Below are 23,612 nucleotides of genomic sequence, written 5' to 3' on the forward strand. Positions count from 1 at the left end.
AATGAATTTTGTATTTACAAGTGGGCAGAGCTTGGGGTGAAGGGAAGTGAAGGAGGGTTGGCTTTGTTGATTCAAACCCCTTGTCTGGAGAATGGAGTGATACCAGGCTCAGGGAGTACTGCCTCCCTCTCTGCCTCCTCAGATTTTACAGGTGGATGGAGTTAGGGTGCAGCGAGGGTTTGGTTTTGCTGCATTGAACTCACGGGGGCTGAGGACTGTGATATCGTATTTAAGGAGGTCCACCTTTTCCTCAGGGCTGAAAAACTCTAATTCATTCTCCACACCTTCCCCAGCTGTTAATTTGCAACTCCAAAGCTCTTTGGCTTTGGACAGGTTTGTTTAACTGGTTTTTCAGGTTTTAGGCTAGCTTCTTCTGGGCATTCCATTCTCAATCTGCCCTGAGGTGGGCTATTGTTTCAGACCCCAAGGCTATTTGCAACTCAATCAGATCTTTCTGTTGCTGCTCCACAACGTATTTCTCTGAGTTCAGCCTCCACTGGTATGTATAGCAGGCCTTTTCCCTTGCTGGGGTTTTCCCCTATCTTTTGCCAAAGTTCAAGTTTTCTCTGCAACTAACTGCAGAATTTTCCAGTTTTCCTTACCCCGCATCCCTCTTTATGAGGTTGGACAATGTTTATAAGCTTTTAGCAACTCTATCAGTGGATGTGAGAAACAAGGCTCACTCTTTAAAAATTTTTAAAGTTTAAAAAGGGATAAAAGGGATAAAAGGACCCAGTGCTGAGGTGCTTGGCAAACTGCCAGGAGAAGCCCATTTGCTTAAAACAATTTTCTTACATACTTTTTCATTACATCTGTTAAATGCATATTCATGAGGATTATACATATTCAAACATTCCTGTGGGTTTACATGTTCCGGGAATTTTTTTGCTTGGCTCGACTTTTGACTTGTTTTCATGCCATCCTGTACATGAAATTCATATATTTAATTTCTTCTCGAAGCTCTGTTAAATTGTTTGACACTTTCTGATAACCTGGAGGGTCAGTATTAAATATCTCCTTGCATTTTTCTCTTGGTATTTATTCTCCTGGTTCTTTTCACGGTTATCATTCAGATAAGATACTCCTCAAGTACATTGAATCAACATAGCTCTTAACATAAATAAAGGCATTTAACATTAACACATAGTCTCTGTTTTAATACTTTGCAAAAGCCTAAGCTATATATAAGCCACATACTTAATACAAAAACTGACAGAGTATACTATATTAAAGCAGTTAAAAATAGTTACAAATAGTACTATATTAAAATAATTGTGAGTAATAATAATTTGCAAAAGCCAGTACATAAATGCAAAAGCCAGCAATTACATATATTACATTATAACAGTGGAGAACAGGTCAGATCAGTTTTTACTCAGTATTTTATGATCTTTTTGCTGGAGACTATCAGTTTCAAGCAAAAATTATTTTCTCCACTATTCTGCAAGGAGCAGTTCGCTCTGTATAAAATACCTCTTCATCACCTCAAGAGTACCCTTCTCGCTGTGCCAATTAAAATGCAAGGCCCCCCATAATCTCATTCAGTGTGACACTTTAAAGGGTTTTGGTTTTTCATGTACTCTAAGTTAGACACACGGGAGAAACACCAAGAAGATATTCTCAAGAGGTCACAAAAAACAAAAAACCCTTTACTGACAACTTTAGAAAATCAAAGAACTTTGACAAAAGCTTTCAAGCAGCATCCAATCAACACAAAACACTTCTCAAAGCATAAATCTATTCAATTTAACATACTCTTAAGCCAATCTGATTTTAAGTTACTCAAAATTCTGAGAAGGAAATTAGAAGAAGAAGGGGAAAGAGAGAAAGAAAAGGAATAGAAAATAACAAACACAGCAACCATTTCCAATGGTGTTCAGCATATAGAAATTCCAAGAACAGGTAGGGTTAAGACATGTGCTTGCCTTGTGTCTCAGGTTAAATATCCTTTGACTTTTCTGGGTCCTGGTGGGACTTCCAGCCATCTGGCATGTCTTGGGAGTGATCATCACTGAACCAATGAATCTCTATGGGTTTTGATTGTATGAAGTTTTTGAAAAATTTGGTAAAATTAATGTGTTGTGGAATGATCTTCTCTGCACACCAAGGCTATGTGTGGACGAAATTATTTCTGTTGCACATCCTGGCCAGAACAACATCTTGGCCAGAATAAAGTAAAACCTTCATTCTCTATCACTAAAAGTGTTGTTGGAGGGTTTGTGTTTTTCCTGCAGCTTCAGTGACAGTAAGGTCAAGATATCTGCTTGCCTTGTCTCACAAGGTTAAATGTCCTTTTACTATTCTAGGGCCTGGTGGGACTTCCAGCCATCTGGCCACTCTGGGGTGAGTTTGCGTTGCAGGGGTAGGATGTGGAGCATTGCCTCTGGTTTTCCAGGGATTGGCAGCCTCTGAAGGGTTGGGATACAAGTCCAGAGAATGGGGTGTATGGAGTATGATATTGCCTCACCAGGGCAGATCCCAAGCTGCCCCTTCCTCCATGCAAAATCACGTGAAATATTTCAAGCCAGCAATCCTTCCAGTCTCTCACATATGGGGCTGGGAACGACCTGATCAAGATAAAGGCACTGGCAATTCTGGCACCTGGATGGAGTTAGATTTTCTGTATGATCCATTCTAACCCAAACCATTCTATGACATCATGATCTGTGGGCTGTATCTGGCAGACCATTTGTTCACCAGGGTCCCTCATCCTTTACCTGATACTCTTGGGCACTGGTTTGGTAAAGAGGGAAGATGATGTTCAGATAACATCCATCCATAAGTGGAAGAAATGTGAACCTTTAGTGAAGCAGTAAGTAATTTCCACAAACTCAACCAAAAGTCATTTACCACTGCATGCCCTGAGTATGGCTGATATCAATCCCAGCTTGTGAATTGTCTCAGCCCTGCATCATCTGGACAGCAGCTTTGCCTGCCTGTGCTGAGGGGAGTGCATCTCATCTGCCTGTGCTTCTGTTTGCATGCCATGGAGCCTCAACCAGGTAAGGGAGTGGTGGAGAAGGAAGAGACGTGGTTGTGGGCTGGTCCCAGGAATTGTTTTTTGAATTGTTTTTCCCATCCCCATTCCTACCACCCTTTGGAGCGAGTCTCCCTGATGGCATTTGGCTGCTGAGAAGCTATGTATGACTTTGTCAGCTCCAAGGGAAAAGGCACATAGGAAAATCTACTACAGGGAATACCACTATTTTCTTTCTCCAGCTATTTTCCCTGAGCAGACTGAAAGGGTTGTTACAGAATGAAGGAAGACTCAGAGGCCCATACATGGATGCAAAAAAGTTTTATTGACTGTAGAGGAAAAAAATATTTGAGTGGCTCAGAGAGGGAAGCAAGACCTGCCACTAAGATGCAGTGGAGGTGTCCCTCTGCTTGCCTGCAAAGGGAGGGGAGTGCAACAGGTCTCCACCAGACTGGCTTGACGAGACATTGACAGAAAAAGGAGAGAGGAAAAGAAGGGAACAATGGCTTGAAATTCTAATTACAATGTCCCAAAGCTCTGTCTCCTGACCAGGACCAGGTGCTGACGTCTTGGAGGTTCTTGCCCAAGGATGTTGCCAGCAGATTTAGCAGGGACGACATCTGCTGCCACCATAGCAGTTGGTGATGCAGGAGAGGTCAAAGCCCCCAGAGTTGATGGGCACTCCGCCACAGCTGAGGATGTTGCCAACGGCAGCAGAGGTGGAGGATCCCACGGCGGTGTTCTGTGGGAAGGAGCTGAGGATGGGGCCGGGCAGGGTCACCACCACGGGTGAGGGTTCAATGACAACGTGGGAGTCCTGGCACTGCCTGACACAGCACTCATTGCAGCTGTTGGCCAGCGGGGTGGGGCCGCAGGGCTGGCAGCAAGGGTCGCAGGGCCGGCAGTAGGACATGGCTCGGGGTCACAGGTGCACCTGGCACAGAGGGCAGGGAGAAGCACAAAGTGAAGGACACAGGAGAAGCAGCACTACACCCAAACACCCTGCAGCCCAGGCACCTCCTGGCCCACATTGCACTGCCCAGCTGAAGGCCCAGGGGATACCTCAGCCAAGTCCCAGCCTCTCTCTGTCTGCACAAGACCTTCTCTCCCCTGCCCTCTCCCAGCACAAGCAGCTCCCAGCCCTGGGCTCTTATAGCCCCTTTCAGCTGAGACCTACAGTCAGGCAAAAGCTGCTCTTGAAGCAGGAAGAGAAGAGGTTTCCCACTTACCTGGTTCCTGAGGAGGAGGAGGTGAGAGAAGTGGATGAGAGAGCAGAGACTTGGACTGCCTTTTATAGGAGTCCTGATCTGCCTCAGGCCCAGAGGCACCTTAGTGGAAGTCATAATTTTCTGACCAGCTCATGTCAAATGCAAACTATCCCAGCTAATAATGGGGCTGTGTCTTGTTTTCCTGCACTGCTGCCTTTTGATTTCCTATGCATTCCACGTGCTTTCTTTTATGCAAACTTCTCTAAGTGTCAAGATGAGAGGTTCAAGAACTTCAGGGCTTAAAGACATCAGCACAGGCACAATGCTCAGATCAAGGGCTGGCAGCATCCCCTGTGGCCAGGTGATGTGAACCTGTTTCATGCCTGTAGATTTGTTTATGGCAACGTGGTCAGGAAAGGGGCACCACTCTTGTGCTTCTCACCTGCATGCCCAAGGTCTCTATTGTTTGGGTACATGCCAGAGCTTCAGGTTGCTATTTCCTTCTTCCACTTTTCTCTTTCTTTTGTTGTCTTTATCTCCCAGGCCAGTCTAGTGAGGACATGTTGCCCTCCCTCAGGAGAGGCTGAGAGACAACCTGCAGGATCTCCACTGCATCTCAGTGTCTGCCCCTCATACTCCCTATAGGAAGTATTCCAGTCTGCTCAGGAAAAAGACAGAGGAAGAAGAGGGTGGGAGTACTTCCAGTGGATTTTACTTTGTGCCCTTTCCCTTGGAGCTGATGAAGACATCCCCAGCTACTCTACAGCCAATGGCAATTAGACCACCAATCCAAAATATATTGGCAGTAGAGATAGAAAACAATAGTGCCAGGGAACAGTCCACAGCTTCATCTCTTCCTTTTCCTCTGTTCTGTTGCCCAGTGCACATGGCCAGCACACAGGGACAGATATGTACCTCATACTTCCTTTAGCACATGGCTAAAGGGCCCAGCTGCTGTTGTTATATTCCGTTCTCAGATATTTCACAAGTTGGAATTGGTATCAAGCACACTTAAGCTATGCAAGTGTCGTGGTTTGACACTGGCCCAATGCCAGGCACCCAGAAGAGTTGCTAGCTCTCCCTCCTCTGCTACAGCTGGGCAGTGGACAGGGGAAAAATGTAACATAGGATTTATGAGTGAGATAAGAACCAGGAGAAAACACTTCAAGGGCAAAACAGGCTCAACTTAAAGTTACAAAGTGACTTCATTACTACCAGAATCAGAGGAGGATAATGAGAAGCAAAATAATCCCTTTAAACACCTTTTTCCTCCCCGACCCCTCCCTCCTTCCCACTGACAGCGCAGGGAGACAGGGCATGAGGGTTTTTGGATCAGTTCATCACCGTGATTTTCTTCCACTGCTCCTGGAGAGGAATCCTTCCCCTGTGAGGCTATGGGGTCCCTCCCATGGGAGACAGTTCTCCATTAATTTCTCTGGCATGGGTCCACTCTCACGAGCAGCAGCCCTACCACACCTGCTGCAACATGAGTCCCTCCCACTGGCACACAGTCCTCCCAAAACTGGTGCAACCTGGGTCTCTCCACAGGGTACAGTCCTTCAAGGGCAAGCTCCTCCAGCCTGGGAGCAGGGCCCCCTCTCTCCACTGGGTCTCCCACTGGATCACAGCCTCCTCCAGGCATCCACCCGCCCCAGCATGGGCGCCTCCACCATGGGCTGTGGGTGGATCTCTGCATCCCCTGTGGATTCCCACGGGCTGTGGGTGGATCTCTGCATCCCCCGTGGATTCCCACAGGCTGTGGGTGGATCTCTGCATCCCCCGTGGATCCCCATGGGCTGCAGGGGCACAGCTGCTTCACTATGGTCTCACCATGGCCTGCAGAAGAATCTCAGCTCTGGTGCCTGGAGCACCTCCTGCCCCTCTTTCTCCACTGACCTTGGTGTTGCCGTGTTGTTTCCCTCACATGTTCTCACCTCCTCCTTTTCCCTATGAGGAGAAAAACTGTGTGACTTTGTTTTGATTTTCTTCTTAAATATGTCATCACAGAGGCATTACTGACCTCTCTCATTGGCCCAGTCTTGCCCAGCAGCATGTTAATCTTCAGAGCCATTAGGAATTGGCTCTCCCTATGTCCTGAAACCAAAGCTTCACCTGCTCCTTGTGAGACCCAAGCACTAGTCTCAGTTGCCAGCACTCAATCTCCAGGTCCTCTTCACTCAGTGTGTGACCCCCCTGGACAGCCCCTCCATGTGGGTCCTTGCGCTGAAAAACGCTCAGTGTTCTTTGTAGATCCCATTTAATTACTAAAATACTGTTATGAGGTCCCATCTCTCACATTGCTGCTCTGCAGCCACTCAGAACATCTGGAGGAGCCTGGAGTGCTAGGACCAGGACTTTTCCAATGGGATGAAGGACCTGGGCAGTTGCTGCAAAGTTGCATTCTGCTTCTTCTGTCACCTCAGGGAGCTTCTGGCTTCCTGAGTTAATACAAACCAAGGCTGCAAGAGAGGGCTAAAAGGAAGCCGTGAAGTGTTGACATTCATGTTGCATTACACGTGCCAGGCAGCAAACAGCCTTGAACCCCACCAGGAATACTGTCTCTAGGTCTGGGACTGCTATCACAGCAGATCCGCAACACAGGAAGGATGCGGACCTGCTGGAAGGAGTCCAGAAAAGGCCCATGAAGCGGGTGAGAGGGCTGGAGCACCTCTGTTATGAAGACACGTTTAAAGAGTTGGGGTTGTACAGCCTGAAGAAGAGAAAGCTCTGGAGAGATCCTATTGCACCTTCCAGTACCTAAACAGCTTCTAAAATAAAGCTGGAGAGGGATCCTTTACAAGGTCATGTAGTCATAGGATTAAGGGAAATTGCTTTAGATTGAAGGAAGGTAGTTTTAAAATAAATATTAAGAAGACATTCTTTACTGTGATATTGGTGAGGCACTGGAACACCACCTTTTCATTCTCCCTTAGGCAGTAACCCCAGACCTTCACACAAAATGGATTTTTGTTTGCTGATCTCTGGGTGTATGGGGGAAATTGAGCTGTCAGAGGAGAACTAAGGCCCTTTTCCCTAGCTCAGCCTCACACAGAAGGGCCTCCTGCTTGGGTGTCAATACAGGAGAACTGTATCATGCCCTCCTAATTCCCACCTCAAATGAAGCTCATGGGGAATCTCAGAAATCTGGGGTTATAAAGACAGCTGAGATATTCTGGACTGTCCTGTCTGGGAAACATGGAGAGTGAATGGCTGTAAGTCAAAGGCAGTGAGGGATGGAGGATTAGCAAAAGAAAAGCTGTAAACCTACCACTGGTCTCCAGGCTGACAAGTACAAGGACCAGTTAACCTCATTGCCCACCATCCCCTGAGGGCATCACCAAATGGGATGAAAGAAACTCATCCAGCACAAATTTGATGCAAATAGGCAGACACTTTTTTGTTGCAAGTGCCCAGAACACTGGGGCCAGCTCCTCCAAAATCATGTTCTGCCTAACAAACAAAACCCATTAATTTTATAAACTTTTTCTGTTGAATCATCATTACATTAGTTCTTTTACATATTATGCATACTATGCCTACTCTTAAATTTAACCTTTATGTTGATCAGTTCCAATAGTCAATAACTTCATCAATTTTCTTATCTTAAAACAATCATTGCACTTCTCTCCTAGGGTCTACTGATTGGAATCCTTGATATTAAAATCAAGATGGGAAGGCTAGTGGGTTTCCAAGCATAACTGGTGAGCATAATGGTCTCCACAGTTTCTTGACTGAAACATAAGGGTCCAGTAACTTCTTGGTGAGGTTTCTATGGTTGCACATTTTAAACACAGCACTCCTAATATCTCTGTACCTTATTCTTCACTATTTTCTACTTATAATAATAGCTAACCTTTTTTATATCATTTGATTATTTGGTCAAAACATTCATAACAAGGGGAAAAACAGTAGGAAAAGACTGCTCCTGCTGGGACAAACAAGAAGCAGAAAACATAGCAGGTAAAGGACAAATATTCCATGCACCTCTAATTCCCATAATTAATGTAAAACCAGAAAGACCCTGGCTGTCTTCTAGTGCCCAGATGCTTGCCCCCTCCCTTTCCTTCCTCTGTGGGTCAGGAGCAAAAGTAAGGTGGAAATGGTCACAGCTCAAGATGAAAACAGAAGGGTTGCATATCAATAACAGCCATGGGCAAAGGAGACTTGACTTGGGGAACATTAATTTAACTTATTGCCACTTAAAAACAGAGCAGGATGGCGAGAAGCCACCAAAAAAAAAAAACCATCTTCATTCCATCCTCACTTCTATTTCACAGCTTCAACTTCCCTCTTTCATTCTTCCATTTTCTCCACCCCAAAGCAGTGCAGTGAGATGCAGAATGTGGGGTTGTGGTCTGTACACAACTGTTCCTTCCTGTCAATGTTTCCTCCTGCTCAAGCATGAGCTCTTCCCATAGGCTGCAAACTACCGAGATTGGATCATGTCAAGTGTGCATCATGTCCATGGGCTTCAGTTGTACCACCTTGAGACCTCCAGGGGCCACCGCTTTGTCGGGAGCCTGCTTCAGCATGGGCTCTGCACAGACCACAGTTCCTACAGGGTCTATTTAGCTGCTCTGGCATGGGATCATCCATGGGCTTCTCTGTGGATATCTGCTGCACCATGGTCTCTTCCATGGGCTACCTGGAAACCTCTGCACCATTACCTGGCACAACTTCTCCTTCTCCCCTTTCACTGGTCTTGGTGTCTCACATTTTTTGGGTCATCCCTCACTTCTAGTGGAGTGTGCTGCCTTTTCCTGAACGTGCCTTCATGGAGACACCACCAGCATTGCTAATTTGCTCATGTGGGGCAACAGAGCATCCATTTAGGAGCTGGCTGAAGCAGACTCTGTTATGTGTGACTGTCCCTGGATTCTTCTTACAATGACCACCCCTTCAATCTGCTTTTCCCACTACCAAACCTTCTCAAGAAAAATGGTATTATTAGTCACACTTAAAGAATCGGAAGAAATGCTCCAAAAAACTCAGCCATCTAATGTCCTTTCTAATCCTATAGGAAATGGAACAGGTACAGCTAATTAGGACCATTTCCTTAATATTGTTATTGTCAGATATTAACTCATAGATTCATGGACTCACAGAGCATCCTGATTTGGAAGGGATCCATCAGGATTATCAAATCCAACACCTGGCCCTGCACAGACACCCCAACCATGCCACCCAGTGCCTGAGAACATTGTCCAAATACTCCTTGAGCTCTGTTAGCCTTAGGGGTTGTGACCATTCTCTGGGGAGCCTGTTCAGTGCCTGACAACTCTCTGAGGGAAGAACCTTTTCCTAATAGCCAACCTAAACCTCCCCTGACACAACTTCATGCCTTTCTCTTGAGTCCTGTCCCTGGTCACTAGACAGAAGAGATGAGTGTCTGCCCCTCCACAAGTCATAGATTGCAGTGAGGTCTTCCCTCAGCCTCCTCTTATCCAGACTGAATAAATCAAGTGACCTCAGTGACTCTTCATAAGGCTTTCCCTCCAGACGCTTCACCACCTTTGTGTCCCTCCTTTGGACACTCTCTAACAGCTTCATCTTTCTTATATTGTGGTGCCCAAAACTACCCCCAGAACTCAGGGTGAGTCCGCCCCAGTGCTCAGCAGAGTGGGACAATCCCCTCCCTTGCCCAGCTGGTAATATTGCGCCTGATGCCCCCCCGGACACTATTGGCCCCCCTGGCTGCCAGGGCACTGCTGACTCATATCCAACTTGCCATCAACTAGGACCCCCAGGTCTCTTTCCTCAGCTCTGATCTCCAGACTCTCTGTACATCCAAGGTTGCCCCATCCCAGGTGCAGAACCTGGTACTTGCCCTTATTGAAATTCATATGGTTGGTGATTGCCCACCTCTAATTTGTTGAGGTCTCTTTGCAGAGCCTCTCTGCCTTTGAGGGAATTGACAGCTCCTCACAGTTTTTTATACTCTGTAAACTTAGTATTTGTTCAAGTCCTGCATCCCAGTTGTTCATAAAGGTGTTGAAGAGGATTGACCCTAAAAGTGAGGAACCTTATTGGAGACCAGTTGCCAGTCTGGTGTCACCCCACCACTGTCACTCTTTGTGCTTGACCCATGAGCCAGTTATTCACTCATCACACAATATATTCATCCAGCTGTGTCCTGGACAATTTTTCCAGAAGGATCCTATGAGAAACAGTATCAAAAACTTCAGAGAAATGCAAAAAGATTGCATCAGTTGACTACCATTCATCAGCTAGGTGGGTTACCTTGTTGTGAAAGGAAATTAGGTTTGACAAGCAGGGCTTTCCTCTCAGTGTGAACTCACACTGGTTGTGGAAAATGACTGCCTTGTTAATCATGTGTTTCTGAATACCTCCTAGAATAATCTTCCTGCTAATTTGACCAAGGGTTTTACTACAAGCCCAGACTGACACTCGTGTGCTCACACATGTCTTCATGGAACAAACGAAAAACTGTACATTAAAATAAGGTCAGGAAACACCATTAGCTGAGAACTCTGTTGTGGAGACGCAGTATGTCCCCTCACAGCAGAGTCCTCCGGCAGGTGGCAAGAGAAGTACAAGAATAATACCAATTTTCTGACAATTTTGACACGGTCAAGACCACAGGAATGAAGGAGGTAAACTTCACCTGCCCACAGGGTATGCCAGTAACAATTAATCTGAGACTTCTGCCTGTGCTGACGTCTTTCTGCCTTGGAAATCACTGATGCTCTCATCCCAGCACTTACAGAAATAGATCTTCATATAGGAAAGCACGCGGAATTAGCCAGGAAATGAAAAGGCAGCAGTACAGGAAAACAGGACACAGCCCCATTATTAGCTGGGATAGTTTGCATTTGACATGAGCTGGTCAGAAAATTATGACTTCCACTAAGGTGCCTCTGGGCCTGAGGCAGAGCAGGACTGCTATAAAAGGCAGCCCAAGTCTCTGCTCTCTCATCCACTTCTCTCACCTCCTCCTCCTCAGGAACCAGGTGAGTGGGAAACCTCTTTTTCTCTTGCTGCTTCAAGAGCAGCTTTTGCCTGACTGTAGGTCTCAGCTGAGAGGGGCTACAAGAGCCCAGGGCTGGGAGCTGCTTGTGCTGGGAGAGGGCAGGGGAGAGAAGGTCTTGTGCAGACAGAGAGAGGCTGGGACTTGGCTGAGGGGGCTTCTGGGCCTTGAGCTGGGCAGTGCAATGTGGGCCTGGAGGTGCCTTGGCTGCAGGGTGTTTGGGTGCAGTGCTGCTTCTCCTGTGTCCTCACTTTGTGCTTCTCCCTGCCCTCTGTGCCAGGTGCACCTGTGACCCCGAGCCATGTCCTGCTGCCGGCCCTGTGACCCTTGCTGCCAGCCCTGCGGCCCCACCCCGCTGGCCAACAGCTGCAATGAGTGCTGTGTCAGGCAGTGCCAGAGCTCCCACGTTGTCATTGAGCCACCTGCTGTGGTGGTGACTCTGCCCGGCCCCATCCTCAGCTCCTTCCCACAGAACACCGCCGTGGGATCCTCCACCTCTGCTGCCGTTGGCAACATCCTCAGCTGTGGCGGAGTACCCATCAACTCTGGGGGCTTTGACCTCTCCTGCATCACCAACTGCTATGGTGGCAGCAGATGTCGTCCCTGCTAAATCTGTTGGCAATGTCTTTAGGCAAGAAATTCCAAGTCCTCAGATCATAGATCTGGGCAGGAGATAAAGATTTGGAACATTGTGTCTACAGCATCAAGCCATTGTTCCCTTCTTCCGCCTTTTTTTTCCTCATTTCTTTGCTGCCCATGTCTCCTCAGGCCAGTCTAATGGGGACATGAGACCCTCACTCCCTGTTTTGGGCAAGCAGATGCACACTCCGCAGGAGCCCTACTGCATCTTAGTGGCTGCATCTAATTCTCTCTGTGAGCCACCTCCTTTTCTTCTGTACACTCAATAAAGTTGTTTTGCATCCAAGCCTGGGCCTCTAAGACCTTCTTTGTTCTCTAGAAATTCTTCCAGTCCACTGCAGGGAAAATAGGTGGAGGTAGCAGAGAGTGGGATTCCCTGCAGTGGATTTTTCTTCCTGCCCTTTTCCTTGGAGCTGACGGTCACCCCTGGCTACTCAGCAGCTAAAGGCCATCAGGGAGACATCAGGCAACAGTTGTGAAGGGAAACAGGAATTCTTGGGTCCAGCCCACAGCTTCATCTCTTCTTTCTCCTCCACTCCCTTACCTAGTCTAGTGATGCAGCCGCTGGAGCCTGGGCTACCTCCGGAGAAACTCTGGCACCACGCCAGGAGTGGGAAAAACTGAGGTTTGGATTTTACCTGCAACTGACCCTGAAGAGCCGCTTGCTCTATAGTGAAGAATGTCACAGCCACAGCAGGGATAGGGCAAAGGAGAAGGCACACTGGTCTTGAGGTTCCAACAGGGAAGACCTGAGGCTCCAAGTGAAGGGATCAGGAACAAAAGAGTCTCAAACTGCTGCTTCACTCGGGTTTTATACAGTTACAAATCTGGGGTGGATACAAAGAACCAATGGAGAGATATCAGGGGAGGAATGAGGGGATTACATAAACAGGTCAGAACCAATCAGGGTAGGTGGAAGGAGAGGATAAGTCAAGTGGGCCAGTGGGGCTGTGAAGTTTAGGGGAATTCCAAAGCGATGTTACAGTCTGGGATTGGCCCAAGGTAAGAGTGGCAGTGAAGGTTCAGGAATAAGGGGCTGGGTTGTCTTGACAGGCAGGGAAAGAGCTGGAACAAGGGGTGGGGAATGGCATGAGGGACAGCTTAGAGGGACGGTACAACCCAGGGGCAAACCAGCTCAGGAGAATATAGGGGTACAACAGAACAAACCACTTAACAAGGAATTAATGAAATAAATTTGAACTGCAACAGTCTAGGGTCAGTGGCTCCCATACAAGAGCACAGGCAGATGAGATGCACTCCCTCAGCACAGGCAGGCAAAGCTGTCCAGACATGCAGAGCTGACGTAATTCACAAGTTATGATAGGTGCCAGTCATATACTCAGGATATAGTCTGGTGAATGACTTTTGGTTGAGTTTCTGTAAAGGAGTTCTGGCTTCAGTATTATATCACATTTCTCCCATGTATGGATGGATATAACCTGTCCATCAATGTCTTCCTGACTGAAGCCTTGAATTATGTCTTAAATTATGGTCAAATTATGGGAAACATTAGTTAATATGCTGATTTGTGCCTATTTTGTCTAGATGCTGTTGCTACTTAAAGTTTAAAAATAGTGAGAGAGAGCAAAACTATTTCCTCTCTTGATCATTTCAGGCCCTTTGTCTCATTCTTCTTCCTCCAATCCTCCATTGCTCTTGCCTCTTCCTCCTGATCTGTCTCAGCCTAGTCTTTCAAAGAGGTATGCGAAGAAAAAGTATTGCAGAATCTCTTTCTCTCTTTGCAGTAAACATTTTCTTACTTTTCAACCCAAACAAACAGGACCTTTGATAGTTGATGCAGGGACACAAAAGCTCTCTCATCCGACTCATTCTTAGGGTGTCCCAGTCTCTCCTCTAGCTGGCATGTGTTGTGCAGCATGGCCCGACTATCCACTCCTCCTGCATATTTGCAGTGCCAGGGCTTGCTTTTTTCCTCTCCCTTAACCTTGGAGACTTCCCAAGGGACAAGAAACAAGGAGCAGGATTAAACATCCCACAGGCCCCTCATCCTGCTGGAGGTGTTCTGGAGCCAGCACAGAAGGCCCAGGCACTGCAGGCTGTTCCCTGGAGACCATGGGCAGCCTGATACTAGGTATGTAAGATCTGATTCTCTTTAGGGTATCCCTATGTGTCTTGGTTTGAAAAGACAGGTGTCTGCTAAGGAAGGCAGGAGCCTCCCTTGAAATGGAGAATGTAAACCTCCTCCCTCCAAACTATGATAATTTTGAAATTAAGGGGCTCTCAGGCAAAGATATGGGAGTAGGAATAACATTTCTTTATTAGGGAAAAATAAAAATTAAATGAAAATGCAGTAACACAAAACAACACTGACAGAGTCAGAGTGCGACCTGACACCCTGTGGGTCAGGGTGTTGGCAGCAGTTCCCTTAAATGGTGGCTGCAGCCCTCCTGCAGTGACAGATGAGGTTCTGTTGAAGCAGTGATCCTGTAGAAGGGTGTAGTTTTCCTCTGAAGGTCCAGTGGTGGCATAGATGGGCCTGGCCTTCCTCTGGGAATCCAGTGGAAAAGAAAGTTGCTTTTCTGTGAATCCATTGGGAAAAGGCTGACTGTGGTGTTCCAAATGTCAGATTCTATCCAGGTAGGAATGCTTGGCTCCTCTGCCTGGGCAGAGCATCTCCCAAGGGGATGACGGAATTTTATCAGCCATGTCCTGCTGCCAGCCCTGCAACCCTTGCAGCCAGCCCTGCAGCCCCACCCTGCTGGCCAACAGCTGCAATGAGTGCTGGATAGGTTTGTCTGCCCCAATTATAGGTTTCTTGGTTTCTATGCAAATGACTTCTCATATGCAATCTGTTCTTTCAGACCTTTCTGGAAATGGGTCGGAAGTTTCAGGGGTCTTTGGCAACCTTGATCCTCACTACTGCCCATGTGCACATTGTGACCTCATTCATCTCCTTGTACTGTCCCTTGTTTTGCTTCTCTTCAGGTTGGCAAGGTTGGTTGGTTGTTCCAGGAAAATGCTGTCCTACCTCTGTATGGCCCCTTCTCCAGGCACATCCTGTTTTTTCTCATAGCATCTTCAGAATATCCTGATGGCGCAGCTGGACTCAAAATAACAACTCAGGCACACAATGTCTCTGTGGATCTTGTTTGGTTCCTCCCATGCTCTTCCTGCCCAGAGTTCATGGCACAGACACCATTTGTGTCCATCTCACTGAGCACTGGTGTAGGAGCACAGAAGAAGAGGGACTCTTGCGCATGTCTCAAACCTACAGACTGATGGCTGTGCAGCAACCTGAGGGTTCTTGCTAAGAAGTTGTGAGAACAAATGTGACGTGGCTGGAGAAGGGTCATGTGGAGGCAGGACAGCACTTTTCTGAGATAAATGGCCTTGTTCTGCCTGGATACTCCATCAGCTGAATCAATGCTTGAGCCAGGAATGGTGACCTGTCTTCCTTTTTTTCTCTCATTTAATGTTTCTTTCTTGCTTCTCTTTCACTCTACTATATATTGACAATTGTCTTTGTTTATAAGACAGGTGTCTGCCAAGGAAGGTGGGAACCTTCATGGAATGAAAAATATTACACTCTACACTCTAAATTATTATAACTTTGAAATTACAGGGCTGTCAGACAAAGATATCAGAAAAGGAACAGCAGTTCTTTACTAGAATATGTATAACAAGGCAAACAAACAAACAAACAGCAGCAGCAGCAAACAGAATCAGACACCCAGTCCCAGCCTCTCTTGTCCGCAGGCACTTTCCCCTTTGGTGCAGTCCCGTGCACAGCCAGCAGGGGCGCTGCTGGCTCACAGCTGGTCAGGGAGGGTGCACTGATTCCCCCGGGGCTGCAGGGGGCGCTGTGGCGCGGCTCGGCCGCCTCTCCCTCACACGGTAATGGCGGCTCAGGCGATGGAGGAGAGGGGAGGTGGCTCCCTTTGCAAAACTCACAGGGAGCAGCTGGTCTCAGTGCCACTACAAGTGGCGAAATGTGGTGCAGCAGGAACCTCAGAGTGACGAGCTGGAACAACAGAGGCGAGCAGGCTTGTGGAGGCAAACGAAGCGTTGCAAAAAACCCTGAAGCCATGACAGGAGCAGCGGAGGTCCAGGTGGAGATAGGGTGTCGAATTAAAATGTAGCAAAAACCACCAGAGCAGGGGCAGAAAACAGTGAAGCTGGGCAGCCCCAAAAGGAGAGAGAAGGTGGAGGGAGTGGGTTGTTTTGAGTTTTCCCCTGGCTCTCAGGTCTCCCGTGTAATGTCCTGGGGATGGCAGTGTCATCAGGGCTCCTGCAAGCAGCCAGGAGATGCTCCCTCTGGAGATAGGGAGCACATTGGGGTCCCAGGCTTCCCCTGAAGCACCCAAGCAGATGGTGAGGGTCCCTCCCAGTGAGATCAGGTGTAGGAAAGGTCCCAGTTCAACAGCCACTTTTGTGAGCAGAGGCTCACCCATGGGAAGGAGAAGCAGTGAAGGACGAAACTCTGCAGTGGCATCAAATTCTCCCCACAGCAGCAGTCCAGCACAAAGACCATAACCATTTCCCCTCCGATCCCCCAAGAGAGAAGGCGAGAGAGGGCTGAGCCCAGTCCCTGACCCCCAGCCAAGTCCCACAGTGTCTCTGCACTTCCCAAGAGAAAACCTCCCTAGCCACCAAGCTCACTCCCCAGCTAAGAGACTGCAGCCAACTGCACCCTTCCCCCGTCCTCCCCATCCCAGCCACATCTTTTCTCTCCCGAGTATCATTGTTCCCATGTCTTAGGTAACAAATGGGAGAAAATTGCCCTGGGAGAAAGAAAAAAAAAGGAAAAATCCTAACCTCCAACAAGTGTGCACTACCCTGTTTTTATAGTAGAAGATAATTTACACCCATTTCCATGCCAAGTGTCTTATTTATAATGAAGTAATTTTTATTATTTGACTCAACTGCATTTAAAGAGACAGAACAGAGATACTCTGAGTGGGAAAATGTACTTTTGTCATTACTCCTGGCTGTTATACACCTTGAGCAATTAAGGGGAACCTGTCCACGCCAACTCTGCTGAGACTTGTACTGTTTTATCTTTCCAGGAGCATTACCAGGAATTGTGCCAGCACATCCCACTGAAGATTGAGTTACTTATCAAAGAACTGCTTATCATTTTTGTAGGAGCAATCATTGTCAGCAGAAACCAAATTTGGTCGACACATTAACAAGCTCAACCCACAGGTTGAAACCCTCACTTCTTTTGTTTATGTTAATCAATATAGTAACCATATGCATTCTGCACTACACACACTTCTCTCTTGTGGGTACAATTTACTGGGGCAGCATTTACAAAGGAAGGTGGCATTCCAAAGGTAACCTGGGATAATACAAAAGGGAATTCCACTCCTAGCAACTAGATAATAGTAGCAACTATTAATTTTCCTTTATGACCTCGGTAATAGCAAGCCACACTTTTCATTATAACAGTACATGGTCCTTCAGTATATACCATATACCAAATCATTGTGTCAGGATTAAGTCCCAATGGAGATGTACTCCAGCCCCTAGAGCACAGAGTATGGGCCTGATGGAATGGATGTGCTTGTGTGAGAACCCCTTGTGATTTTGTATTTGTAGGCAACATTATTGTGCATACAAGTATCCTAGTATTTGTGCTTGTAACTTTGTTGACATTATGGGATGTGATTTTAGTTATTTAGCTCCTCTTAAATCTTACCAATTGTTATGATTTAATTATACATTGACTGAAGAGCAGCAGCCTATTTCTACTGAATGAACTTCACTTGGATGTGAAAAATGCTATTGAAGGAAGCTCGAGAAAATGGACAGAAAATTTTGATTACCATTCATCCTGATGTAGAAAAATCCACATGGTGATGGAGCAACCAAAGAAAGACAGGGAACACCATTGTTGGGACATTTTATTTGGATGGTCACCAAGAACAACTGAAGTTCTTAATAAAATGTTGCACCCTATGATTGACCTTCTGATGTTAACCTTTTTGCCTTTTATTTTTGTAATCAGAATGCATATTATAATGTGGGGGGTTATAAAGAAATTAACCCCTAAATTCAGAGATAGCTTATATAGCTTTTCCCCCTTCTCCATCTCTTTCTCTACTTCTCCTTTTTCAGTCCAAGTCCATGTGGATGTTTGAGCCACAGCTGGCACAGAAGTCTAGATGATAAGGTGTCTCAAATGCCAATAACAGATAGCCAGGGACCCAACCAAGGACTATTGGCAAGAAGGCACTGTGAGAAATGGGGTGTGGCCGGAGAAGGGGCCATACAGAGGTAGGCAGCCCATTTCTGCAACAAACATCCTTGCTCTTTCCTCTGGAGACAAGCACAACACAATACAGTGCAAACACAAGAATGAGGTCACAAAGTGAACGTGGACTGTCAATCAAAGGTTGACCCAGCAGTGACCCAGCAGCGGACACTGGTTTGATCAAAAGACTCATCCAGAAAAAACTCGATGGACAAATTACATACATTCATACAGGTGAGAAATGTTACAAATTTATAATAAAGTAGTAAGACATCTGCACAAATTCAGCTGAAAGTCATTTACCACTGCATTAGCCTGAGTGTGGCTGATAGGAAACTTATGAATTACCTCAGCCCTGCATGTCTGGGATACCAGCTGACTCCTTCCTGTGCTGAGGAAGTGTATCTCATCTACCCATGCTCCTGTATGCAGGACATGGACTCTAGACCAGGTAATGGAGGGGAGGAGAAGGAAGAAGTGAAGTATAGGCTGTCCCCAGACACTGCTGTTTCCCTACACAACTTTTGCAAACTTTGGAGCCATGGTCTTCCTGATGACCTTTGGTTGTTGAGTAGCCAGGTATGACTTTTTCAGCTTCAGGGGTGTTGATCCCTCTTCTTCCTCCACCATTTTCCCTAAGCAGTATGTAAAGTTTGAAAGAAAATGAAGGATGACTCAGAGGCCAAGGCTTGGATGCAAAAGTACTTTATTGGGTCTAAAGAAAAGGATATGGCTCACAGAGAGCACCAGGAGCAGACACTAAGATGCAGTGGAGCTCCTGCAGGGTGTCCATCTGCCTGCCCTAAAGAGGAAGAGAGACAAACAGGTCCCCTGGGCTGGCCTGGGAACACATGGACAGCACAGAAAGAAGATGGAATAGTAGGAGAAAGAAATCATCCCAAAAATGTAAGTAGAATGTCCAGAAGCTCTATCTCCTGCCCAGAATCATGTTCTGCCCAGAACCATGTTCTGAGGTCTTGGAGGTTCTTGACCAAGGATGTTGCCAGCCGATTTAGCAGGGACGGCATCTGTTGCCACCATAGCAGTTGGTGATGCAGGAGATGTCAAAGCCCCCAGAGCTGATGGGCACTCCGCCACAGCTGAGGATGTTGCCAACAGCAGCAGAGGTGGAGGATCCCACGGCGGTGTTCTGTGGGAAGGAGCTGAGGATGGGGCCGGGCAGGGTCACCAGCACAGCAGGCGGCTCAATGACAACGTGGGAGCTCTGGCACTGCCTGACACAGCACTCATTGCAGCTGTTGGCCAGTGGGCAGGGGCCGCAGGGCTGGCAGCAAGGGTCGCAGGGCTTGCAGCAGGACATGGCTCGGGGTCACAGGTGCACCTGGCACAGAAGGCAGGGAGAAGCACAAAGTGAGGACACAGGAGAAGCAGCACTGCACCCAAACACCCTGCAGCCAAGGCACCTCCTGGCCCACATTGCACTTGCCAGCTCAAGGCCCAGGAGCCCCCTCAGCCAAGTCCCAGCCTCTCTCTGTCTGCACAAGACCTTCTCTCCCCTGCCCTCTCCCAGCACAAGCAGCTCCCAGCCCTGGGCTCTTATAGCCTCTCTCAGCTGAGAGCTCCAGCGAGGCAAAAGCTGCTCTTGAAGTAGCAGGAGGAGAAGAGGCCTCCCACTCACCTGGTTCGTGAAGAGGAGGAGGTGGAGGAGGTGAGAGAAGTGGATGAGAGAGCAGAGACTTGGGCTGCCTTTTATAGCAGTCCTGATCTGCCTCAGGCCCAGAGGCACCTTAGTGGAAGTCATAATTTTCTGACCAGCTCATGTCAAATGTGAACTATCCCAGGTAATGGTAGGTGCTGTGTCTTGGTTTCCTGTACGGCTGCCTTTTCATTTCCTGGCTTCTACCACGTGCTTTCCTATGTGCAGATCTCACTCTGTAAGTGCTGGGATGAGAGGCTCAAGGATTTCTGAGGTAGAAGACTCAGATCAAGGTATGTTGGCATTCCTTGTGGGCAGGTGATGTTCACTTGGGTCATTTCTGAGCGGTTTGGTTTTGTCCAAGTTGTCGGGAAATAGGCACCCCTTTTGTGCTTCTTGCCCACACACCCAAGGACTGCCACGTGAGGAGCATCACAGAGCTTCCTTCCCTCTGCTCTGTCTTAGCCCTTGTTCTCTGTGTCTCCCCAGGCCAATCTAAGTGGGGATGTTTTGCCCTCACTCCCTCTGCATGGCAGGCAGATGGACACCATGCAGGAGCTCCACTGCATCTTAGTGACTGCCCCTGGTAGTCTCCTTTTCTTCCTTAGACTCATTAAAATTGTTGTGCTCTCATGCCTTGGCGTCCAAGTTCTCCTTTGTTCTGTAGCAACTCTTCCAATCTGCTCATGTACAAAGTTAAAAAGGGCAGGGTGTGGGAGTCCCTGCAGTGGATTTTCCTCTGTGTTCTTTCCCTTGGAGCTAATGAAGACATCCTTGACTATTGCACAGAGGCCACCATTGAAATTATAAATTCAAAGGGTGGAAGAAGTGGGGATAAGATATAAAAATTCTTTTGCCTTCAGCCATGAGTAATGCTTTAATCCATGTCGTCCCCCAGATATCCATGGTTTCCTGCATGCAGCAAAGGAACTCAAGGCACTGCTGGGCTCAGAATAATAACTCAGGTACAGAGTGTCTCATGAAGTCTGTGAGGTTTCACATATGCTCCTGCCCTCAGTTCAGAGCAGAGACATGATCTTCCTCCATCTTACTGCCCCCTGTGCACATCTTGCTATGTCCAGAAGCCAAGGCTTCATTTGCTCCTGCTGAGACCCAAGCACTGGTCTCAGTTGCCAGCACTCAAATAATCTCCAGTTCCTCTTCACTCAGTGTGTGGCCCTCATGGACAGCCTCTCCATGTTGGTCCTTGTGCTGAAACTCTCAGTGCTCTTGGTAGATCCCATTTAATCACTAAAATACTGTCATGAGGTTCTCCACAGGAGTCCTGTTCTCTAGGGGGAAAAGGCCACACTTCTCAGAGCACAGATTCTCCAACTCTTTGCTTTTCTTTAACATACACAATGTGGGGGTGGGGGGAGGGGGGAGGAGAGCAGCTGCAGGATCAGGATCAGCAGAGGCCACATCAGGTGACTTGGATTAAGCAATGGCTTTCCTGGGTGCAGGTGGGCCAGTCAGCAGAACCACCTGGGTGAAGATGACCACAAACCCAATGCACATATGACCAGGGCTTGCAGGAAGCAATGGTTTTACTGGTGACAAGGAAAGTTTCCATCAGCTTTGATGCAGCAGTGAAGGAGTGCCGGATCTTTACAAAGGAAACGTGATGAGGAAGAACAATTGCAGTAAGGTCTGCAGGTACTGATTGCTCCATGCAGGGCCATTCTTCACTAGGTTTAGTAGATACGTGGAGAAGAAAAGGTTCATTGTACGTGTGGTAATTCCTGATTGCACTGACCTTTTGATTGTCTCATTCTTAATTGTCTCATTCAAATGTGCAAGATTCCTGATAGCTGCACAGTCACAGAATCATGAGACTGCCTTCAAGATCATCAAGTCCAACCAAAAATCTAACACTGCCCACTCTACTACTAACACGTGTTCCCATGTGCCACATCTACACTTCATTGAAATCACCTCCAGGAGTGGTGACTTAACCACCTCCCTCAACAGTGTGTTCCAATGCTTGATACTGAATTTTTCCCTAATATACAATCTAAACCTCCCCTGGTGCAACTTGAGGCCAATTCCTTCTGTCTTATCACTTGTTACTTGGGAGCAGAGACTGACACCCACCTCGCTACAGCCTCCTTTCAGGTAGTGTTAGAATGATAAACTTTCCCCTTGGCCTCCTTTTCTCCAGACAAAATAAATCCAGTTCTCTCTAAAAGGTAGATCATAGGTGGAGGTTTTATCACATATCACTGGGAAGAGAACACAATTTTTCTGAATACTCTTAGTACAGCACAAGGGTTAAACCCTTCCAGCAGAAGCCCACCTGAGTATAATACTCAGTGTTGAGAGTAATGAAGGAAGCAAAATGAAAATTGTCTCATGTCACATGCAGACCTTGGGCATGTGTACAAGAAGCATGAGAGCAGGGTTGATTTCTGGCCACCAGAGGAGTCCAGAGGAATGACACAGATACAAATCACCTGGATGCCACTGGCCCTTCATCTAAAACTTCTTTGTCCACAGATGCCTTTCTGCCCTGAAATCATTGATGCTGTCATCATGGCACTTTGAGAAATGACCCTTCATATAGGAAAGCACGTGGCAGAAGCAAGGAAATGAAAATGCCACAGTGCAGGAAACCAGGACACAGCCCCTACCATTACCTGGGATAGTTCACATTTGCCATGAGCTGGTCAGAAAATTATGACTTCCACTAAAGTGCCCCTGGGCCTGAGGCAGGGCAGGACTGCTATAAAAGGCGGCTCAAGTCTCTGCTCTCTCATCCACTTCTCTGACCTCCTACTCCACAGGAACCAGGTGAGTGGGAAACCTTTTCAGCCCCTGCTACTTCAAGGCCAGCTCTTGCCTGACTGTAGGTCTCAGCTGAAAGAGGCTATAAGAGCCCAGGGCTGGGAGCTGCTTGTGCTGGGAGAGGGCAGGGGAGAGAAGGTCTTGTGCAGACAGAGAGAGGCTGGGACTTGGCTGAGGGGGCTCCTGGGCCTTGAGCTGGCAAGTGCAATGTGGGCCTGGAGGTGCCTTGGCTGCAGGGTGTTTGGGTGCAGTGCTGCTTCTCCTGTGTCCTCATTTTGTGCTTCTCCCTGCCTTCTGTGCCAGGTGCACCTGTGACCCCGAGCCATGTCCTGCTGCAAGCCCTGCGACCCTTGCTGCCAGCCCTGCGGCCCCACCCCGCTGGCCAGCAGCTGCAATGAGTGCTGTGTCAGGCAGTGCCAGAGCTCCCACGTTGTCATTGAGCCGCCTGCTGTGGTGGTGACCCTGCCCGGCCCCATCCTCAGCTCCTTCCCACAGAACACCGCCGTGGGATCCTCCACCTCTGCTGCTGTTGGCAACATCCTCAGCTGTGGCGGAGTGCCCATCAGCTCTGGGGGCTTTGACCTCTCCTGCATCACCAACTGCTATGGTGGCAGCAGATGTCGTCCCTGCTAAATCTGTTGGCAATGTCTTTAGGCAAGAAATTCCAAGTCCTCAGATCATAGATCTGGGCAGGAGATAAAGATTTGGAACATTGTATCTACAGCATCAAGCCATTGTTCCCTTCTTCCGCCTTTTTTTTCCTCATTTCTTTGCTGCCCATGTCTCCTCAGGCCAGTCTAATGGGGACATGAGACCCTCACTCCCTGTTTTGGGCAAGCAGATGCACACTCCGCAGGAGCCCTACTGCATCTTAGTGGCTGCATCTAATTCTCTCTGTGAGCCACCTCCTTTTCTTCTGTACACTCAATAAAGTTGTTTTGCATCCAAGCCTGGGCCTCTAAGACCTTCTTTGTTCTCTAGAAAATCTTCCAGTCCACTGCAGGGAAAATAGGTGGAGGTAGCAGAGAGTGGGATTCCCTGCAGTGGATTTTTCTTCCTGCCCTTTTCCTTGGAGCTGACGGTCACCCCTGGCTACTCAGCAGCTAAAGGCCATCAGGGAGACATCAGGCAACAGTTGTGAA

General features: G+C 47.7%; 4 pseudogenes; 2 read left to right on the forward strand and 2 right to left on the reverse strand.

The window, feature by feature from the left end:
• Nucleotides 1-3,554: 3,554 nt before the first annotated feature.
• LOC137486632 (feather keratin Cos1-1/Cos1-3/Cos2-1-like) lies at nucleotides 3,555-4,339 on the reverse strand (annotated as a pseudogene).
• Nucleotides 4,340-10,805: 6,466 nt separating this feature from the next.
• LOC137486631 (feather keratin Cos2-2-like) lies at nucleotides 10,806-12,213 on the forward strand (annotated as a pseudogene).
• Nucleotides 12,214-19,041: 6,828 nt separating this feature from the next.
• On the reverse strand, nucleotides 19,042-19,810 carry LOC137486647 (feather keratin Cos1-1/Cos1-3/Cos2-1-like; annotated as a pseudogene).
• A 2,533-nt stretch (nucleotides 19,811-22,343) lies between these two features.
• LOC137486648 (feather keratin Cos2-2-like) lies at nucleotides 22,344-23,543 on the forward strand (annotated as a pseudogene).
• The last annotated feature ends 69 nt before the right edge of the window (nucleotides 23,544-23,612 follow it).

Source organism: Anomalospiza imberbis, chromosome 22, assembly GCF_031753505.1.
Source record: "Anomalospiza imberbis isolate Cuckoo-Finch-1a 21T00152 chromosome 22, ASM3175350v1, whole genome shotgun sequence".
Classification (NCBI taxonomy): Eukaryota; Metazoa; Chordata; class Aves; order Passeriformes; family Viduidae; genus Anomalospiza; species Anomalospiza imberbis.